This window comes from Hyperolius riggenbachi, chromosome 3 (genome assembly GCF_040937935.1).
Source record: "Hyperolius riggenbachi isolate aHypRig1 chromosome 3, aHypRig1.pri, whole genome shotgun sequence".
NCBI lineage: Eukaryota > Metazoa > Chordata > Amphibia > Anura > Hyperoliidae > Hyperolius > Hyperolius riggenbachi.
In genome coordinates, this window is record NC_090648.1 from 503,239,487 (window position 1) to 503,260,521 (window position 21,035).

General features: G+C 43.7%; 2 protein-coding genes across 4 annotated transcripts in view; one reads left to right on the forward strand and one right to left on the reverse strand.

Moving 5' to 3' along the window:
* Positions 1 to 10,467, reverse strand: part of LOC137564446 (dihydrofolate reductase-like) — a 33,226-nt gene extending 22,759 nt beyond the window's left edge. Inside the window, exon 1 of one of the 2 annotated variants that reach the window (XM_068278332.1) lies at positions 10,265 to 10,467. The gene's annotated coding sequence lies outside the window, so the exon portion shown is untranslated. Of the gene's footprint in view, positions 1 to 1,261; positions 1,288 to 10,264 lie in introns of those variants that run through there. The other variant, XM_068278333.1, reaches the window with a different exon arrangement.
* The window catches only part of MTERF2 (mitochondrial transcription termination factor 2), a 194,757-nt gene that overhangs the window by 148,854 nt on the left and 24,868 nt on the right, over positions 1 to 21,035 (forward strand). The window lies entirely within an intron of this gene.

Here is a 21,035-nt window from a genome sequence, read left to right on the forward strand (position 1 = left end):
ATGGCACTTTTTTCAGATATGATTGTCAAATCCAACATTCCGATCAAAGAAATTCTGTATTCCAATTCACCATAGAATTGTTTCACGACGATTTTCTCCACATACTGTGGTTTTCTGTACAATTCGATCGTAAAAATATGATAGAATGATCGCATTTGAGGAAAATATTGTACTGGTAATGGACACATTTAAAGAGGGGCTGTCAGCCATACTATCTCAAAAAACACATAGATAAGTAGATAAATACTTGCTCTACTCACATAACATATGTATTGCACTGTCCATGTTTTGATTTTAGTGATTTTTCTACAGTAAAAAAAAAAAGAGAAAATCCTTCTTAGCATTTCCCATTTTAACTGTGGCTATTTTGAAGCCAATCCTGATGTCATTTCCTCCCTTACTCTCCTCTGCCTGATTGTGTATGTATTGCCTGCCCTTCACTATAGAAAGTACGAGAAATATTGGTCAATCAGTGGGGAACAGAGGTGTGGGAGGGGAAAACAGGAGGGAAAGAGGCTTCAGCCAATCAGGCTGCATTAGTTAAGTCTGAGGGGAAAGTAGAGAAGCAAAAAAGGACAACCCAGCATGCCCTGCAACTTCCTTTTTGTGTACCAAATTTTGTGTTTAACAAATTAGGTCAGGTAAACTTGGGAATGATCATTTATCAACAAGAAAAGTAATAGTGATTTTTACTTTTGTGTTGCCTGGTTAGCATCCTTATTACTTGTTTACCAGATAAAAATAAAGAATTTGTTTTTGATTTTATGCCCGACAGTTACACTTTAAACAATTATATACATTGTCCTTAGACAACCTTTTCATTAAAGGTTGTTTTATAAGTCAACTGTCTGAACAAAGTTTTACAGAAAGATTTTACAATGACTAAATCATTTATAAATAAATACTGTAAAAAAAGAGGAAATTTTATTCCTCAACTGCTCAATGAATGTATATAAATAATATGGTATACTACTGTACAGCAATACTGTAATAAACTTAACAGTACCCAGCCTGCAGTTGGCAATACGGCCACTGGATGTCACTGTTTGTCTGTTATTTTGGAATAATGATAAATTCTCAAGGAAGTCGCTTAGGAAGTGATATTTTTAATTCTGCTGCTGCTGCAAATAGGAAGGAACAGAGCAAAGAATAATACATTCCCTTTATTTTACCATCACAGCATTACATTACCCTCTTTTTGACTTGCAGTGTCTGCAATACAATAAATAAGAGACACAAAGGGTTTTTACCGTAGACTTACTGCATGCTGCTGTTCCAGGCTGCAGTCCACCCTTCCTTAGGCATGGACAGGAAGAGTCTGTTCCTGAGGACAGGGTGGGGTTTAATAAAAGCTGCTGGTCAGAGGGACAGAAAAATGGTACATTAGGCTGCTTTTTGAAACGCTACACTTTGCATCATGCTGATATGATGTGCAAATCTTGCGACAAGGCCAATTTATTACACCACCTTCCTTCACCCCTCCGTGTTCAGCCCCTCCTCCTCTTCCACGCTACATACAGAAGCTTTACTGACTAACTTAATGATTAAAATTGCTTATTCATTTATTATTTAGCCAATATTTGCCCATTCTAAAATCTTTCCTCCCCCGGATTAACATTCTTTAATTTAAAACAGGTGGCAACCTCTTTACCGCTGACAAGGTGCACCACTGCGGAATGTATGTTTGGTGTGTGTTCTGAAGTGAGCAGAAACCACACCTGGGGGTTGATTCACAAAGGTTAGCTATTTTTCACCTTAACTGTAAGGAGTGCTAATGCATGATATAAACAAATAAGGATAGTTCATAAGATAAATAGATAAGGAGAGCTAAACCATGAGTTTTGTCAAATAAGGAGAGCTAAACCATGAGTCATGTCAAATAAGGAGAGCTAAACCATGAGTTATGTGAAATAAGGAGAGCTAAACCATGAGTCATGTCAAATAAGGAGAGCTAAACCATGAGTTATGTCAAATAAGGAGAGCTAAACCATGATTTATGTCAAATAAGGAGAGCTAAGCCATGAGTTATGTCAAATAAGGAGAGCTAAACCATGAGTTATGTCAAATAAGGAGAGCTAAACCATGAGTTATGTCAAATAAGGAGAGCTAAGCCATGAGTTATGTCAAATAAGGAGAGCTACACCATGAGTTATGTCAAATAAGGAGAGCTAAACCCTGAGTTATGTCAAATAAGGAGAGCTGAACCACAAGTTATGTCAAATAAGGAGAGCTGAACCATGAGTTATGTCAAATAAGGAGAGCTGAACCACGAGTTATGTCAAATAAAGAGAGCTAAACCATGAGTTATGTCAAATAAGGAGAGCTGAACCACGAGTTATGTCAAATAAAGAGAGCTAAACCATGAGTTATGTCAAATAAGGAAAGCTAAACCATGAGTTATGTCAAATAAGGAGAGCTAAACCATGAGTTATGTCAAATAGTGAGAGCTAAACCCTGAGTTATGTCAAATAAGGAAAGCTAAACCATGAGTTATGTCAAATAAGGAGAGCTAAACCATGAGTTATGTCAAATAAGGAGAGCTAAACCATGAGTTATGTCAAATAAGGAGAGCTAAACCATGAGTTATGTCTAATAAGGAGAGCTAAACCATGAGTTATGTCTAATAAGGAGAGCTAAACCATGAGTTATGTCAAATAAGGAGAGCTAAACCATGAGTTATGTCAAATAAGGAGAGCTGAACCATGAGTTATGTCAAATAAGGAGAGCTAAACCATGAGTTATGTCAAATAAGGAGAGCTGAACCACGAGTTATGTCAAATAAGGAGAGCTGAACCACGAGTTATGTCAAATAAGGAGAGCTGAACCACGAGTTATGTCAAATAAGGAGAGCTAAACCATGAGTTATGTCAAATAAGGAGAGCTGAACCACGAGTTATGTCAAATAAAGAGAGCTAAACCCTGAGTTATGTCAAATAAGGAGAGCTAAACCCTGAGTTATGTCAAATAAGGAGAGCTAAACCATGAGTTATGTCAAATAAGGAGAGCTAAACCATGAGTTATGTCAAATAAGGAGAGCTAAACCATGAGTTATGTCAAATAAGGAGAGCTAAACCATGAGTTATGTCAAATAAGGAGAGCTAAACCATGAGTTATGTCAAATAAGGAGAGCTAAACCATGAGTTATGTCAAATAAGGAGAGCTAAACCATGAGTTATGTCAAATAAGGAGAGCTAAACCATGAGTTATGTCAAATAAGGAGAGCTAAACCATGAGTTATGTCAAATAAGGAGAGCGAAACCAGGAGTTATGTCAAATAAGGAGAGCGAAACCAGGAGTTAAGTAATTTAAGGAGAGATAAATTGTGAGTTAATAAATAAGGTGAGATAATTTAACAGAAAAGCTTTGTGAATCAGGCCCTTGGTCTCTCAGAGTGCACTGGGGAATAAGGCTGCATAACCAAATAGCCTAGGCTAAACATCACGGGGAGGGCGGGGTTACATACCAATATACAGCAATATATAGATATAGGAAGTATTTCTGATGTTGATACCAGGATGATTTACGCACAGTTAGCTATCCTGAATAATGTATTACATTCTATTATATGTGGTTGTGGTGCTTCTAGATGTACAGCCCCATATATAGCAGTAGCCCCTATTCCATATGCAACCTCCTATGTGAAGCTGCCCCCTTTCTCTGTGCAGCCCCCTCTTCCATTTCCAGATACTCAACAAACAACGTTCCTATGCTGTTAGCAGCCATCTCTTCCATTCAGAACTGGAGCTGCTATCTTTGGCCATGGCCTGCCCGGCACACGGTGTCTTCAGTGCCAGACATCTCCATTCTCACAAATGAGGGTACAAGCACTGCAACAAAAATTACACCTGCAGTGAATATATCACACACGCCACCCAGTGGCCGACGCTGATATTGCACACTTGGTTGTGTAACCTCAACTTTTATCTTCTATGCACAGGGAAGGTCATGCTTGGTATTTTGCAGCAGGGGACGATATCTTACTTATGGAAGCTAGATAGTATGTAGGAGCTTGATCTGGCGGGAAACACATGGATGACTTGCACCAAAACTACATGGTACCAAAATGGCAGAGCCAAACTTGCCGTAGGAGTCTTTATATGGCTGCATTTCCATCACGTCTCCTCCTTCTCCGCCACCCGTGGCGGCATCTCCCATAAGCCATGACATGTGTGGCCTTGGGAAATCCGGCCCTGAAGAGAGGCTGCTGGATCACTCACACTGTCATTGGTCACTTGGCGCTACTAGATACCTTTTAAAATCATGTGATTCAGAGGCATTTGAAGCAGAGATCCTGCCCTCAAGAGGTATGAATGACACAAGTTCAGTTTACCAAATGCAAATGCCTGATTTGAACGCCTCATAAAAAATGCCAAAACTTATAGCAGAATTAGGTATAGAGGTAATGCTTCTGCCTTTCAAACAAAACCTCATGGATTTTAGTCCAGCTTCCTCCAAGTTATTTTGCTGCCTAGTCATTTTTCTTCTTTATTGTTAAATGTGATGAGCCCATAAAAATAATTTTGTAATTTTTTTTTTTTTTACGCTATGGTGGGTGTGAATTTTTACCTTTTGAGGTTATTTTCATATGTAGACTTGTGTGCAGTGAAGCTGAGGGGGGAAGTTTGTGACAGCCAGGTGGTGGCCTCCATGCCCCAGAAGTGCTGTGGAGCCATCTTGCAGAGGGTCATACATTAAGGGTGAGTGCCCCGTCTTAATGGTGAGATGGTGGGGGTCACTCACAGAGGGGATCCTGTTGTCACAGTGCGTCTTCCATGCTGTAGGTAGATTGGAGGCTTATATAAGCTGAATCACTTGTTCACTAGACTGGATGATAGAGCGCTGTCTGTATGAAGTTTTATAAATAATGTCATGCATAGACAAATTGATGCTTCTGAATTTTGGGTTTAGAGGCTTGCAAGTGCTCCAAGTCAGTTTACTTCAGCACATTGCTTTTATTTCTTATTTGTTACACTTCCTTGCTACTAATTAGTACTGCTGTAATGTGTATTTATGGCCACTTGTCACTAGGGGGCAGTGGGAGGCAATGACAGAGGCCTTCTGCTTTCAGTTTCTATATTTTCTGCTCGCAGAGAGAGATCAAAGCATTCCAAGAATGTACAGCACGACGAGTTCTGCTGACTGAGGTCAAAAGCTGTGGACTTATCGTAAACAAAATAATTTATTTGAAGCTTCCAATGAGTTAAAACTCAAATACTTTGGACACATAGGCCTCAATTCACTAAGCAGTTTAGACTAGTCTACAGATGGTTTTTAGTCTACTGATGGTTTGGTGTAGTTTTAGACCTGTGTTTAGGCCTGGGCTAACATTCAGTAATGACACAATTCACAAAGGCAAACAAGGAGTAACCACGCCCACTTTTTCTGACAGAGATTAGACCAGCTGATTTCTTGTTGGTAAAGTAATTCTGTGAGGTATTTTAGATGTGAGGATGGAACCTTTTGAATTAATTACGCAGGAGCTTAATGGAATGCAGAGGAGAGCTCATCAGTGGAGAAGGATGTTAGTCATAGCTACTCGTTTGTGAATTGCATCTTTTGATCATTTCCCCTGCTTTACCCACCTAATTACCAAATGGTTTAGACCAGGTCTAAAAACAGGTCTAAAACATTTGGTAATAGTGAATTCCCCTTTGATTCAGCTGACCAAAACATCAGTAGACTAAAAACCATCAGCAGACTAGTCAAAACTGCTTAGTGAATTGAGACCATAATGGGAAGACGGACTCTTTGGAGAAATCCTTGATGCTTGGAAAAATTGAGTGCAAAAGAAGAAGAGGATGGCAGAGGCTAAGATGGATAGACAGAATATGTGACTCTATGAACATGCCTATGCAACAACTAATAGAAGCAGTGATTGACAGACACATCTGGCGTGCAAAAGTACATATGGTCACAAAGAGTCGGAGTTATGTTTGGTACTAGAATACTTCCAGATGGGCTTCTCTCTCCCTGGCATCAGGGCTCTGGTGCTTCTGGAGTTTCTCTGTAGCATTGTACAGCATGCAGATGAAGAATATCGGGGCTGAAATCTCATTATATCTCAATGCAGAATGGGCTGTGGGATGAATGGAGTGTTAAAGGATACCCGGGGTGACATGTAACAAGGGACCATATGCAATTCTCTTTTTAACCTGAGATTTCTCCTGGGAGATAATTTTCATCTTTGATTTTAAATAACTTTCCAGTACTTTCCAACTAAAAAAGTACCAAAACGTTGGGGGGAAAGTACTAACAAAATTATTTTGAGCATTTTCTTGCCTTCTGGGGGCTTAAAAGGCATGTTATTGACAAGTTTAAAAATATCACCTAGAAGAAAACTCTGGTGAAAAAGTGAATTGCCTATGGGCCACGATGAGATAGACATGTGTATGTACAGTGCCTAGCACACAAATAACTAGGCTGTGTTCCTTTTTTTTCTTTCTCAGCCTGAAAGAGATAAATGTCAGGTATATAAGTGGCCGACTCAGTCCTGACTCAGACAGGAAGTGACTACAGTGTGACCCTCACTGATAAGAAATTCCAACTATAAAACACTTCCCTAGCAGAAAATGGCTTCTGAGAGCAGGAAAGGGATACAAAGGGTCAATAGTTTCTAGATTTAACTCTGGCATACTAAATGTATGTGTCATTTAGCAAAAAAAAACTATAAAACAGTTAAAACTTAAAAAGTAGATTTAAACATAAAATAAAACCGTGGAATATCTTAAAAAGTCATTTTTAGGAGAAGGAAGATAGATACAAACGTTTATTTCATTAGTTTATTTTCGCCTCGGGTGTCCTTTAAGATTATGTATGTACATCTATGCAGCGATTGCATCATCTAGAAGTAAACATTGCGCACAGGGGAATTGGTCGTTAAGACGGTAACTAGAAACGGCTCCAATGTAAATCACACCTGTTACCGAAACTAGCTCTATATACCTTACTCAGTCTTTCTTCTTATCAGCTTGGAAGAGTTAAAACGGACCTGAACTCAGAACTTCCTCTCTGCTCTAAAAGATGTACAACAGCATAAAAACCTTTAGAGAAAAACATTTATTTGTTACAGCTGATACACTGCAGATTTATTGCAGGATTTGTATCTACTTCCTGCTTTCATGGAAGCAGACATATTATTATCATCCTGTGTTTACAAATTAGCTACTCTGCCCAGTCAGCCAGCTGATGCAGCTGAGAGATCAAATTACAAATTGTGATTAGTACAGATGAGGGGGAATTAGACAGGCTTAACTCGCTAAATACATACAGGGTACATGTCTCTGTTTTTTTCCTGTCCTGAGCAAGAGTTTAGGTCCACTTTAAAGATCTACTCTACTCCTTGTACACCTTTGTATCCATATAATTTACGATATGCTCATAGCATGTAATTACACGTCAGGTCCACTCACATGGAGGGGGCAGCAGAGGCGTGACTAGGGATGGTGGCACCCGGAGCGGAAACTTCTGGCGTCACTCCTCTCTTACCCCATAAACTTCCAACCTCTTTAAGCTAAACAAAACCAACAAGCGGTCAGACACACTATAAGCGGTTTTCTGAGCGCTGTTTTGCCATCACCGCTTTCTGAGAGCTTTTTAAAAAATGCTCCCATTGACTTACCGTACATTAAAGTCGCAGTAAAATTGTGTAATTTTAATTGAAATCAATGGGAATGTTTTTTTAAAAAGCTCTCAGAAAGTGCTGATGGCTGTACAGCGCTCAGAAAAACGCTTATAGTGTGTCTCAGCCCTAATACTTTTTTTGTAGTAATGTTGCTTGTTACTGACATTTGTTGAGAATGGGGTTAGGAAGTTTATTTGTTATAGGGGGGGAGAGGTTATGTCAGGCAAGCCTAGGCAGTTGCCTAGGGCCTGGAGAGAGTCTAAGGGCCTGGTGGGTGCTAGCCCCACCAAATCTTACAAAAAAAAACAGGTGACCCATCAGCAATGGGCAAAAAGCGCTATCTTGCCTAAGGGCCTATTTCATCTTAACCTCCTCCCGACCGCCTAACGCCAATCGGCGTCAGGAGGGTGGCAGCCCCAGGACGCCAACTGGCGTCAAGTCCTGGGGTGGGCTTTTGTAGTAGATCGTGCACGCCAATGTGCGCGCAGCTCTCCTTGAATGTCTGAGGCATACACGGCTCGATTTTGAGCCATTAAGATGGCTCGATAGATAATTTCCGACATGTCCAATCTCCCACCCGATCGTTTCACCACTCGATTCCGGGTAGCAGTGATTGGAAAAATATATCCAAAAACGAGAGGAAGATAAGAGAATTGACTGCGGAATCGAGCGGCGAAACGACTGAGCAGCAAAATCGAGCCGTGCATTAGACGGCGAAACCACCCTCTATTTACACTGTACAGAGCTGCGATCTACGGCAACGCTGTACTGGGGACAGCCGTGTGCCACTTGGCTGTCCCCTGGAGAGGCTCAGAGAGCGATTGGCTCTCATAGGCTGATGCCTATAACAGCCAATAAATAAATACAAAAATAGAGAAATTTATTTACAAAAAATATATAAATAAATACAACAAATAAATAAACAGGGCACAAGGGATCAGAGCCCACCAACAGAAAGCTCTGCTGGTGGGCAGAAAAGGGGGGGGGGATTCATTTGTGTGCTGCGTGGTATGGCTCTGCAGCAAGCCATTAAAGCTGCCTGGTACACACCTTCAATTTTGATTGGCCAATGCCTGACCAATTTTACCACCTCCATGTAGTATGAGGATTTTGAATACTATGAGCAGATTGTGTAGTTAAAGAGACACTGAAGCGAAAAAAAAATATGATATAGTGAATTGGTTGTGTACTATGAATAATTACTAGAAGATTAGCAGCAAAGAAAATATTCTCATACTTTTATTTTCAGGTATATAGTGTTTTTTCTAACATTGCATCATTCTATAATATGTGCAGATTACACAACACTCAGCATTCAAAATGAGTCTTTCAGAGCAGTCTGTGAACTAATGACCTCTCCTCTAGCAGAGGAAAAGTAAATAGTCCAGGAACAGTTGAGATAATAAAAGTCAGATAACAGCCCTCTCCACGACTAACTAAAGGCCCATACACACGTCGGTTTTCCGCGAACGACGGGTGGATCGCTCAAACTCACCCTTGTCAAGCGAACAACAGCCTGTACACATGCCGGATTTAGCGGGCGAACGACGGAACGACGGGACGTTCAAACGACCCGTCGTTCGCGGAAATCCGACGTGTGTATGGGCCTTTAGTCGGAGAGCTTAATGGCTTGTTTGCATAGAGATAACAACTGGAGTTTCTCAACTCTTCCTGTACTGGAAACAATGAGACTGATGTATCTGATCTTAATGTTTTATTTCTTAGCTGTGCTACACATACAAATCATAATATCATCATTTTTTTTCGCTTCAGTGTCTCTTTAAGCTCGTATACTACATGGTAGTAGTACAATTGGACAATAAAAATTGGATGTGTGTACCAGCCTTTTGCTGTGCTACTGGCTCTTTAGTAAGCTCAGCTCTGTTCTGTGGTAAGGGGAGGAGGGTGGGAGGCCGCAATAGACTTTCATAGATTTTCCTGCAAGAACAATAGACGCCTGTTGTAATCCAACACAGCTAAACTTAAAGAACCACGATTTAAAAAAGGTTGAAAAAGGTAAATGTATACAAATAAGAAATATGTTTCTCCCAGAGTAAAATGAGCTATACATTACTTTTCTCCTATGTTGCTGTCACAAATAGTAGTTAGTAGAACTCTGACGGAACTGACAGGTTTTTTATTAGTCCATCTCTTCATGGGGGATTCTCAGCATTTCATTTATCCTTCACAAAAAAGGATCTATACAAAGATGCAGGCTGCCCCCCCCCCCCCCCTGTTTGCACTCTATTTTGGCAGTTGGACTGAGTAACTGCCATTCAAGTGCTTTTTAAAATAAAGAAAGCCCTGAAAATCCCCTATGAGTAGATGGACTATTCCAAAACCTGCTAGTTCTGTTAGATTTTTACTTCCTACTGTGAGTGACAGCAACATGGGAGAAAAGTAATTTATGGCTCATTTTACTCTGGGAGAAATGTACTTCTTATTTATATGTTTTCATGTATTTTATTTTTTGCGCTATAGTGGTCCTTTAATGACTCCGTCAGCAATAATTTAATTCAACAAAAATGGAGGGAGTGCCCGTAGCCAGCGAATCAGGCTTGGTTGGGATGCTGTAATATTTGCATCCTGGGATCCAGGTTTGTAGAGCAGTACAGATGCATCTTTGCGAGCAGAGAGGCTTACCTGCTGCCGGGGGCTGGATGGGCTGTTCCGTACGCGTCTGAAGCCGAGATGAGATGCTGTTTGCTCGTGAGGCTGGTGTGTTACCGGCAGACAAGCCTGGGGAGCTTCAAGATGCTGGCAGGCAAACCGCACCACGGCTGCAATAAAAAGGGAAGAAGGGGGATGGGCGGAGTCACATTTTAATAACAGAGAAAAGGCTTTTTTTGTTTGGCTTTTTTACACTCCTGTTCTGTCAATTTCCATGCTTGTCACCACCAGGAAATACATCTTGTGTTTCAGAGCTAATCCATGAATGCCTTTATCTCCCCTCTGCAGCTGACCTGTCAGACTGGCTCTGCTGCTAATGGAGAGTTACAAGAAAAAAAAAAAGTAGAATAACTTAAAGGGCAACTGTAACAAGAGGGATATGGAGGCTGCCATATTTATTTCCTTTTAAGCAATATCAGTTGCCTGGCAGCCCTGCTGATCTATTTGGCTTTAGTAGTGTCTGAATCACACCAGAAACAAGCATGCAGATCTGACAACAATGTCAAACACCTGATCTGCTGCATGCTTGTTCAGGGGCTATGGCTAAATGTATTAGAGGCAGAGGATCAGCAGGACCACCAGGCAACTGGTATTGCTTAAAGAGCCTATGGGTATATAAGGTATAGAGGCGTTCTGGCCACAGATTGACCTACATATGTGTTCTCCTTGTTATATTGCCTGATGAAGCGGGATGTTTGCCCGTGAAACGCGTTGCATCACTTTTGGAGAATTGTTTTAATAAATAGAATTATAAAACCTACGGCTATATTAGCCTGGTCATTTGCATCTGGGGGAGGTGAATCCACCCATTTCCCTCCTTTTAGACGGTTTTTAATTTTTTTTATACTTGTTTGGCGCCTCTATTACTCCCGTTACTCAATATCTTAGTCCACCCTTGGTGGAGGGGTGTATCCCCATTCTTCCTATCTATAGAGAGCGACTTTTTAGACCTGAGTGGGGTCAGGTTACAATTCTCCCCACCTGCTGTATCAGTGGTTGCCTGTGTGGTAACCCTGACTTGTGAGTATAACTTTTATTTCAATATATTCCCAACTTTTCAAAAATACTACACCAGATTTGGCTCTCGGTTTCCTTTTTCTTGTCCTTCTAACCATATTCCTCTTGCTTAGGTTGTCCTTTAAGGTTGCCATACATCTATCAAATTTGTGGCCCAAACAGCCACCCAATTCAATCATTTTATCGAAAATCGGTGCTGCATCAAGCATGCCAGATTGCCAAAATCAGCCAAGTGCAAATGATGTTCACGCCACTGGCGGTGCACCACAAAATGTTGTGGTCCCCTTGTCAGAGCAGAAGGAATGGATCCATTGGCAATGGACATGTTTGAATGGATCCTGTGTTTAGCAGACGGTCCGTTAAAGTGAAGGTCCAGGGAAACCTTGAAAAAAATAAAAATCCCTATCCACTTACCTGGGGCTTCCTCCAGCCCGTGGCAGGCAGGAGGTGCCCTCGCCGCCGCTCCAGAGGCTTCCGGTCGTCTTCGGTGGCCGACCCGACCTGGCCAGGCCGGCTGCCAGGTCGGGCTCTTCTGCGCTCCATGGCCGGGCTCTTCTGCGTCCCACGCGGGCGCGCTGACGTCACCGGACGTCCTCCGGGCTGTACTGCGCAGGTGCAGTAGTTCTGCGCATGCACAGTACAGCCCGGAGGACGTCCGATGACGTCAGCGCGCCCGCGTGGGACGCAGAAGAGCCCGGCCATGGAGCGCAGAAGAGCCCGACCTGGCAGCCGGCCTGGCCAGGTCGGGTCGGCCACCGAAGACGACCGGAAGCCTCTGGAGCGGCGGCGAGGGCACCTCCTGCCTGCCACGGGCTGGAGGAAGCCCCAGGTAAGTGGATAGGGATTTTTATTTTTTTCAAGGTTTCCCTGGACCTTCACTTTAACATGTCTTTTGTGGATTTGCTACTCGGATCATCGGACCATTTTCATTTCTGATCTGAACCAGGCCTGAAGATCTCAGCAGCACAGGGGAGGGTGGGAGAGGCCAGCTCTGCATCCACTTAAAGAGGAACTGTCGTGAAAATCGTAAAGTTTAAAACACATACAAATAAGAAGTACATTTCTTTCAGGCTACTTTCCCACCAAGACGTTGCGTTTTAGGGGACGTTATGGTCGCATAATGTGCCCCTAACACAACAAATGGTGGTGTTGAAGTTGGAGGTCAGATTGAGCGTTATGCAGCTCTCAAAGCAGTCGCTCCAGGATAGTGATATGAAGTCCGGATCTTTTTAAGGATTCGGATCATTTGAATCGGATCATTGAAAAGATCCGGATCTTTGAACCGAGTCATTTTAATCATTTTACTAGGGAAGCAGACTGGGTGAAATGACTAGCAGGACAGGCCTTTCCCTGCACTGTACATTCTGTATGTTCCTGTTTCTTCCAGACAGACATCCACTGTGAACCGAATCTTTCATTGTGATGATCCGGATGATTCGACTCACAAAAAAGATACAGATCAAATGAATGATTTGTTCATGATCCGGACAACACTACAGTTCCACCACAAGTCACCAAAGTGCAGTGAATATTAATTAGCCATGTGGCTGGCTACAGAGGAGGAGGGGAGACCTCCTCCTCCAACATTACTGAGCATGTGCAAACAGTCTAACGTGGCTTAGCCCAGTATAACATACAGCATGCAGATGCAGCACTTTGTTTAAACGTGCTGCGTTACTATGTAACGCAACGTGTGCACTGTGAACAGCAACATTGATTTTACAGTGCTGGCTGCTGTAACGTGGGACTTTAACGCCCCACTGTGAAACCAGCCTAAGAGGCAAATGTCTGTTTTTCGTAATGTTTTAGTGAGGAGGTTTTTTGCTCTCTTTCAGCTCCTTATACACTGCTAGGAGTTGTGGTTCACCATGAGCTTGCTGGGCAATCAGTAACTCATAATGACATTGCAACACATTTGGCTGTGACTTTAGTGTGGCAGTAGTGCCCATTTGTGAGAGGGGCAAAAGAGGGCGCGAGGGGCGTCTGCTAAACGCGCCGCCGATTGAACATTGGCATCCATCGTCACTGCTATACAACCATCGTATGTGAGTTTTCAGCCAGCATTCTCCAATCCCTCACCCCACTACAGGAACCACGGTGAACTGCTGGTGTTTACAAAAAAGATCCGGATCAAATGAACGATTCCTTCATGATCCGGACAACACTACAGTCCCACCACGAGTCACCACAGTGCAGTGAATATTAATTAGCCATGTGGCTGGCAGCGGAGGAGGAGGGGAGACCTCCTCCTCCAACATTGCTGAGCATGTGCAAACAGTCTAACGTGGCTTAGCCCAGTATAACTACAGCATGCAGGACTTTGTTTAAACGTGCTGCGTCACTATGTAACGCAACGTGTGCACTGTGAACAGCACATTGATTTTACAGTGCTGTGAGTTAGGCTGCGTTACTGGCTGCTGTAACGTGGGACTTTAACGCCCCACTGTGAAACCAGCCTCAGATTAAAATGAGCCATAAATTACTTTTCTCCTATGTTGCTGTCACTTACAGTAGGTAGTAGAAATCTGACATTACTGACAGGTTTTGGATTAGTCCATCTTCCCATTAGGGATTCTCAGCATGGCCTTTTAATCTTTATAAAGACATACCCTGAAAAAGGTTTATACAAAGATGCTGGCCAGCCTCCCTGCTCGCTGCGTGCTTATTTTGCAGTTGGACGGAGCAACTGCCATTCGCTAAGTGCTTTTAAAAGTAAAGAAAGCCCTGAGAACCCCCCATAAGAAGATGGGCTGGTTCAAAATCTATCGGTAATGTCAGATTTCTAGTACTTACTGTAAGTGACAGCAACATAGGAGAGAAGTAATTTATGGTTCATTTTACTCTGGAAGAAACGTTCTTCTTATTTGTATGTGTTTACATGTATTTTAAATTTTAAGATTTTCACGACAGAGGTCCTTTAACCACTTGCCTACCGCGCACTCATACCACGCGTCGGCAAAGTGGCAGCTGCAGGACCAGCGACGCAAATCTGCGTCGCCGGCTGCAGGCTAATTAATCAGGAAGCAGCCGCTCGCAGGCTAAATGTAAACACAAGCGGAAATAATCCACTTTGTTTACATTTGTACAACGCTGCTAACAGTAGCAGCGTTGTACTGGATCAGCGATCCCCGGCCAATCAGCGGCCGGGGATCGCTGTCACATGACAGGCAGGAGCCTGTTAGAGGCTGCACAGGACAGATCTGTTCCTGTGCAGCCTCGGATCTCCGGGGAAGGGAGGGAGGAGAGGGGGAATCTTGCGGTGGAGGGGGCTTTGATGTGCCCCCCCGCCAGCCACACGCAGGTAGGAGCGATCAGACCCCCCCAGCACATCATCCCCCTAGTGGGGAAAAAAGGGGGGCGATCTGGTCGCTCTACCTAGTGTTTGATCTGTGCTGGGGGCTGTAGAGCCCACCCAGCACAGATCAGCAAATACAGCGCTGGTCCTTAAGGGGGGGTAAAGGCTGGGTCATCAAGTGGTTAAGAAGTCTGTCTGGTGCTTCATCCCAGCTTCTCCATGACTACCTGCTGTGAGTGATGATGGGATGGGAAGGGGGGCTTGGACACTCCAGACTGCTGTTCATTCTAACCCAGCCACATCTGATATTCACACAAGAAGACCCTGTTTTTTCCCCCCAGCATCAGATTGTCAGATTTGCCCCCGGCATTAGTTAGGCAGAAGTTCCCCCAGTACTAGGTAGCCAGAAATGCCCCCAGTATAAAGTAGCCAGATGGGTGGAAAGTGGAGCCAAAACCAAGAGAGCCAACTCAACTGCCTGCTCTCCAGTGACCCGTCTTCCTTCCTCCAGGTCCTAACTCCAGTGGCGTAGCAATAGGTATTGCCGAGGTAGCAACCGCATCGGGGCCCATGGGTCAGAGGGGCCCTCCCTCAAGCACAATATTGGCTCTCTATTGGCCCTGTTTGTAATAATCACTTCTATAGATACTTTGAATAGTGGTAATCATTAACAAGCTACTCCCCATCCCCCTCTTGCACCTCTGACACTGTAGTTGTCCTTGGCAGGTTTTGGTGCGCTGTATCAATTGTTATGTGTAGTTCTTGGGGGCCCCATTGTATAACTTGCATCGGGGCCCAAAGCTCCTTAGCTACGCCACTGCCTAACTCTATGGCTCCAGCGACATCTCGCATAACCCACCAGTACACGCCGTCCGGTCACATGAGAGATGTTTCTGGAGGTATATAGACAGGCACACTGAGAAGGAAGTAGGATGCTTCGCTGGCTTGTGGACAGGTGAGTTATTTCTCAGCAGACTCTGCTCCATTCACAACTCTGCAGTACAGGGGGGTCCCTTATCACTAAGTGGTATACATAATAATATGGTAGGCCATTAGACTATGACTATGGTAGGATGAGATTGTGAGCTCCTCTGAGGACAGTCAGTGACATGACTATGCACTCTGTAAAGTGCTGCAGAAGATGTCAGTGCTATATAAATACATAATAATAATATGGAAGGACATTAGGCTATGACTATGGTAGGATTAGATTGTGTGAGCCCCTCTGAGGACAGTCAGTGACATGACTATGTACTCTGTAATGTGCTGCAGAAGATGGCAGTGCTATATAAATACATAATAATAATATGGTAGGACATTAGACTATGACTATGGCAGGATTAGATTGTAAGCTCCTCTGAGGACAGTCAGTGACATGACTATGTACTCTGTAAAGTGCTGCAGAAGATGTCAGTGCTATATAAATACATAATAATAATATGGTAGGACATTAGACTATGACTATGGTAGGATTAGAGTGTGAGCTCCTCTGAGGACAGTCAGTGACATGACTATGTACTCTGTACAGTGCTGCAGAAGATGTCAGTGCTATATAAATACACAATAATCATTCCATGAGTCATATAGTAAATATATTTTCTTTTGTTACTTTTACATGAACGTCAGTTTTTGTTTTTCTTGGTATAGATCTGCTTTTAGTGAATGGTGTACAGTGTCTACATGCCATATACAGTACAGGGGAATTCTTGTACACAATACAGTAACATTCTGCAGTGTGGCTATCAGGTAGGACAAGGTTCACCATTGGCGTTTGATCTGCCCACAATCAGTCTCAGCGCTGTAGGAATTAGACGGATCTCTCAAATGAGGTGATCATCTGACAAAGTCTGCACATGTCAATCAGCTGTGACTGGTGTGTAAAACTAATTTATTACGCTGTGATCCTTTAAAGTAGCGCAGACTTATTGAAACAATTTCTACAGCTCAGTTGAAGGATTCAAACTTACCGTCCGCCTCGGATAAGTAAAAAACGCTCATCCTGGCGGTCTTACGCAATGCAATGACTTGTACAGGAGCAAAGATAATGATTAACAGACCGGCTTTCAGAAGCGAATGTTTGTTACTCAACACAGAGCAAACAAAATGGATAATGAGCCAAAATCAAATTAGAGTACCAGTTTAATTGTCTCATGTCATCATTTCTTAAAGGGACCCTGAAATGACATGTTATATGATGATATAAACATGTATGCCCAATCCCAATCCTGCATAGAACTAGCCTGTGTTCCTGTTTTTTCCTCACTGTAAGGGTTAAGAATCCAGAGCTGTAAATCACAGTATCTCTGCAGCTGAGCAATTTGTATTACAGTAACGCTCTCTGATAACTAATTAGAGGTCATATAGCTCCTGTGTGGTTGAGAAAAATAACTTTTGAGTGTAGGGAACAGATACAGCAGTGCAAGATTTGCCTGAGAAAACGTATTAAAGGAAACCTGAAGGGGAAAAAGTGACCCGAATGGATACTCACCCTGTGAAACTTCCCCCATCCTCCTCCATCAAGGCCGTTCCAGTAATTAATGAATGTGCCTCTCTGAGTGCTCCCCTCCCTTCCCCCCCCCCCACCCCCCAACCCCACTCAGTAACATACAGTTAACTATTTCCAGGCTCCAGCAGCATACACTGAATAGGATAGGATCTGTAAAAAAACTCTCCATGTCATCCTGAGTCTATGTAGCTGTTAAAGGGAAACGGGGGGGGGGGGGGGGGGGTAAACAGTTTTACTCACCTGGGGCTATTACCAGCCCCCTGCAGCTGTCCTGTGCCCTCGGAGCCGCTCTGGAATCCTCCGGTCCCCCGCTGTCACTTAGTTTCGTTTTTGACGACTCACCAGTCGGCCGGCCGTCATGCGTATTATTGGACGCATTCCCTACTGCAATTAACGCTGTTGCAGACCGCAACGCGTACAAAAATATGCGTTGCCGCATATCTACGCGTGCGGAAAGCGTCCAATAATACGCATGACGGCCGGCCGACTGGTGAGTCGTCAAAAACGAAACTAAGTGACAGCGGGGGACCAGAGGATTCCAGAGCGGCTCCGAGGGCACAGGACTGCTGCAGGGGGCTGGTAATAGCCCCAGGTAAGTGAAACTCTTTACCCCCCGATTAGTTAAGGTTCCCTTTAATTAAACCAAAAGTCGTATCTATTTGCCATAAATACCTCCCAAACCTTGCAAGATCCCTTGTAATTAATGTATCTGGATGACACTTATATTTCAAATAAAATTCTCCCTACCTCCTTCTGATTGTATGTTCTAACATTGTCAGACAACAAGCGTAGAGTCTGAAAGATTTCTAGCTGAAAGCTTACTGGTTTTTCTTTTAAATTATACAAACTAATAATCAGGTTCATAATCCTGATTCAAAACTTTCTGTATGTAAAACACAAGCTCTGGTCTACAGCAATGCTTGGCTACTAAAATAAGGAGTTAAAGGGGTTCTGTGGTGGTATAAAAAAAACAAGTGTCACTTACCTGGAGCTTCTAACGGCCCCCTGCAGATATCCTGTCACGGGCCGAGAAAACTTTGTACTGTGCCTGCGCAGTAAGCGCTCAAAGACGCGAGCGAGGATGCGCATGGCCGCGCAGCTGCAGTGACATTCGTCTAGTTAGATGGATAATTAGAAGGTGACTCACGGCATGGAGAGAAGGATTCTTGAGTGACGGCACGGGACAGGATATCTACAGGGAGCCATTAGAAGCCCCAGGTAAGTTACACTTTTTTGTTTTTTTATACCACCACTTTAAACACACAGTGTTCCTCTCCCTCCTGGCTCTTTCCTCTCCCCTTGCTTGTAGAGTCATCAGACACAGGCTTTGGGGCTGGAGTGATTTGTCTGTGATCTGTCCACACAGGAGCAGCTTGTTAGCCCATAGGCAAACGCAGGGCGGATTACAGCTGCCCAGAATCCCCCCTCAGACCAGGGTTGGTGCAATGTCTGGGGACAGGCACATGTTCAGACACCAGAATATCTACAGGCATCCTGCAGCTCATCCTGCACCTCAGCCTCAGCAGCAGTGTGTGTACAGAGCATGGAGCAGCATACATATAGAGCATGGAGCAGCAGCATGCTTCCACAGCATGGAGCAGCTCTGGGAAACTTAACAGAGTCAGGTATGCCCTGATGTGTGAATGGTTCACTTTCCCCTTCATTACCAATGTCGGCTGTCCTCATTATTATCTGTATCCAAACTGCTCCTGATTGACCCAGTTGTCGATCGGGAGCAGATCGGACATTTAGGAAATGATTGTCAGACCCTGGCTGTCAGTCGGATGGTAAATTGCATTATGTATACCCAGCATGATGTCTTACCATATTATTATACTGTATTGTGTGTGGCTGAGAGAGACCTTTCAGGAATACCCCCCCCCCCCCCCCCTTGAAAATCCTGAGTTTGCCCCTGTAGCCAGTAAGGAGTAAAGTATGCCATGTAACTACATCTGTAGGTAACTTTTCTATAATAGCACCATCATTTAGACAATCTACTCTGCTGTACCCCTGACTACAAAAAGGCGATCTCATCCGAGAGACTCAGATCCTCCATGGACCGGAATAAGAATGGCTGCCAGCGTCTGGGTCCCAGAGGAGGTTAGTTAGAAACATTGCAACACTATGCTGCCTCCCCATACCTACCAGCAGCAACCCCGAGTCAGGCTCGGGATTACCGCTCCTGGCTTCTTTTTCCACCCCGAGCCTGACTCGCAGGTTACTGCCAGGCAGGTTAAAGAGAAAACTCCGACCAAGAATTGAACTTCATCCCAATCAGTAGCTGATACCCCCTTTTACATGAGAAATCTTTTCCTTTTCTCTAACGGATCATCCGGGGGCGCTGTATGGCTGATATTGTGGTGAAACCCCTCCCACAGTGTGATGTCAGGACCATGGTGCTGACATCACACTGTGAGAGCCTTATTGCATTGTGGGAAATAGCAGCTGTTTCCATCTGCCAAAAAAAAAAAAAACAAGCAGCATCTCCTTCCACTGACATCACCTGCCAGCAGTAAAAATGTCACCATGTGATACATGTCAGAATGTAAATCAGAGCGAGGAAAGATTTTTTTATCGCAAGCACTAAGCGATTTTATTGAGCTTTTTTCAAATCTCTTTTCCCTGTGCTTTGAGCTTAGAAAAGCGCTTTTCTAAGCGCTTTTGCTGAGCAATTGAGATCTTCACTTCCTGATGTCAGTCAGGAAGTGAACACTGACCCGGAAAATAATAAATACAATGTATTTATTCTTAAAAGCGCTCAGGAAATCACTATACAAAGTGATTTTTCAATTTTTCGTATACCTTCCATTATAGCAAAAGCGCCCATAAAGGGGTACATGTGGCGCGTTTTGTGATTTGCTGAAAATCGAAATGCTCATATGTGAACACTCTCATAGGAAATCCTTGAACAAACACTTTTAGGGCGATTTCTATAATCACCAGCGCTTAAAAAAATCCGCAAACGCTCATAGAGTGAACAAGCCCTTATAGAAAGCCTGCATGCAGCGTGTTACAATGACGCGATCAGTTGCAACGCAGTACTGTGAACAGGCCCATAGACTAGTATGGGCAGTGAGTTGACATGCAGAAATATTCTGCAACACAACTGAGCACTGTGAACCTGGCCTCAGAGCAGGGACAAGGTCCTCCAGCACCCAAGGCTGAGACACATAAATGCGCCCCTCCATCCCTCCCACCCCAGCCGTCACACACTGATTGCTATTAGACTAAGGGCGCCCCAGGGCCCACAACCTCCCCAACACCTTAATCTCTAGTTATCTGGCTTGCAGTCACTGCTATGTATGCCCTTTTCTTATTTCTTTCTGCTTCATACACAATTAGGAATGACAGCTGAATGAATTGTGCGCCCCCTCCTACACTGCGCCCTGAGGCTGGAGCCTCTCCAGCCTATGCCTCGGCCCGGCCCTGCCTGGCCTAGCCAGTCTTTTGCATGAACTGATTTAGCCTAGAAACTGCCCTGTACATCAAATATGTAGTGTTTATTTCATGCAGGGTGGAGAGAAATGAAGGAAGTATGAAATGAGGGAACTGTATTTCAGGAAGTAGGATTGGGACATATTTCTGATCATATGCTCCTATATATGATATGGCTAAACCAAAAATTAAGTTCTGTGAACTGAAAAAACCATGTGATTTGAAGCAGACAAGGATTGAAATAGAGCGTAAATACAGCATAGGCTGTTTTTTCAGGAGCTGAGGTCATGACTCATGTGGTGACCGTGGTCATCGATTTCTGGGGGGATTCATGCATGGACCGCAGTGACGGCCATTGGGAAGAGTATTTAGCCCAGTTACCGGCTGTCACAGAATACAGAACCCGCATAGTAGTTTTGTATACGGGAGCTCATGTGATAACGTCGGCTGACAGTAGCCTAGCCTGTCTGAGGAAATTAGGGGATTAGCAG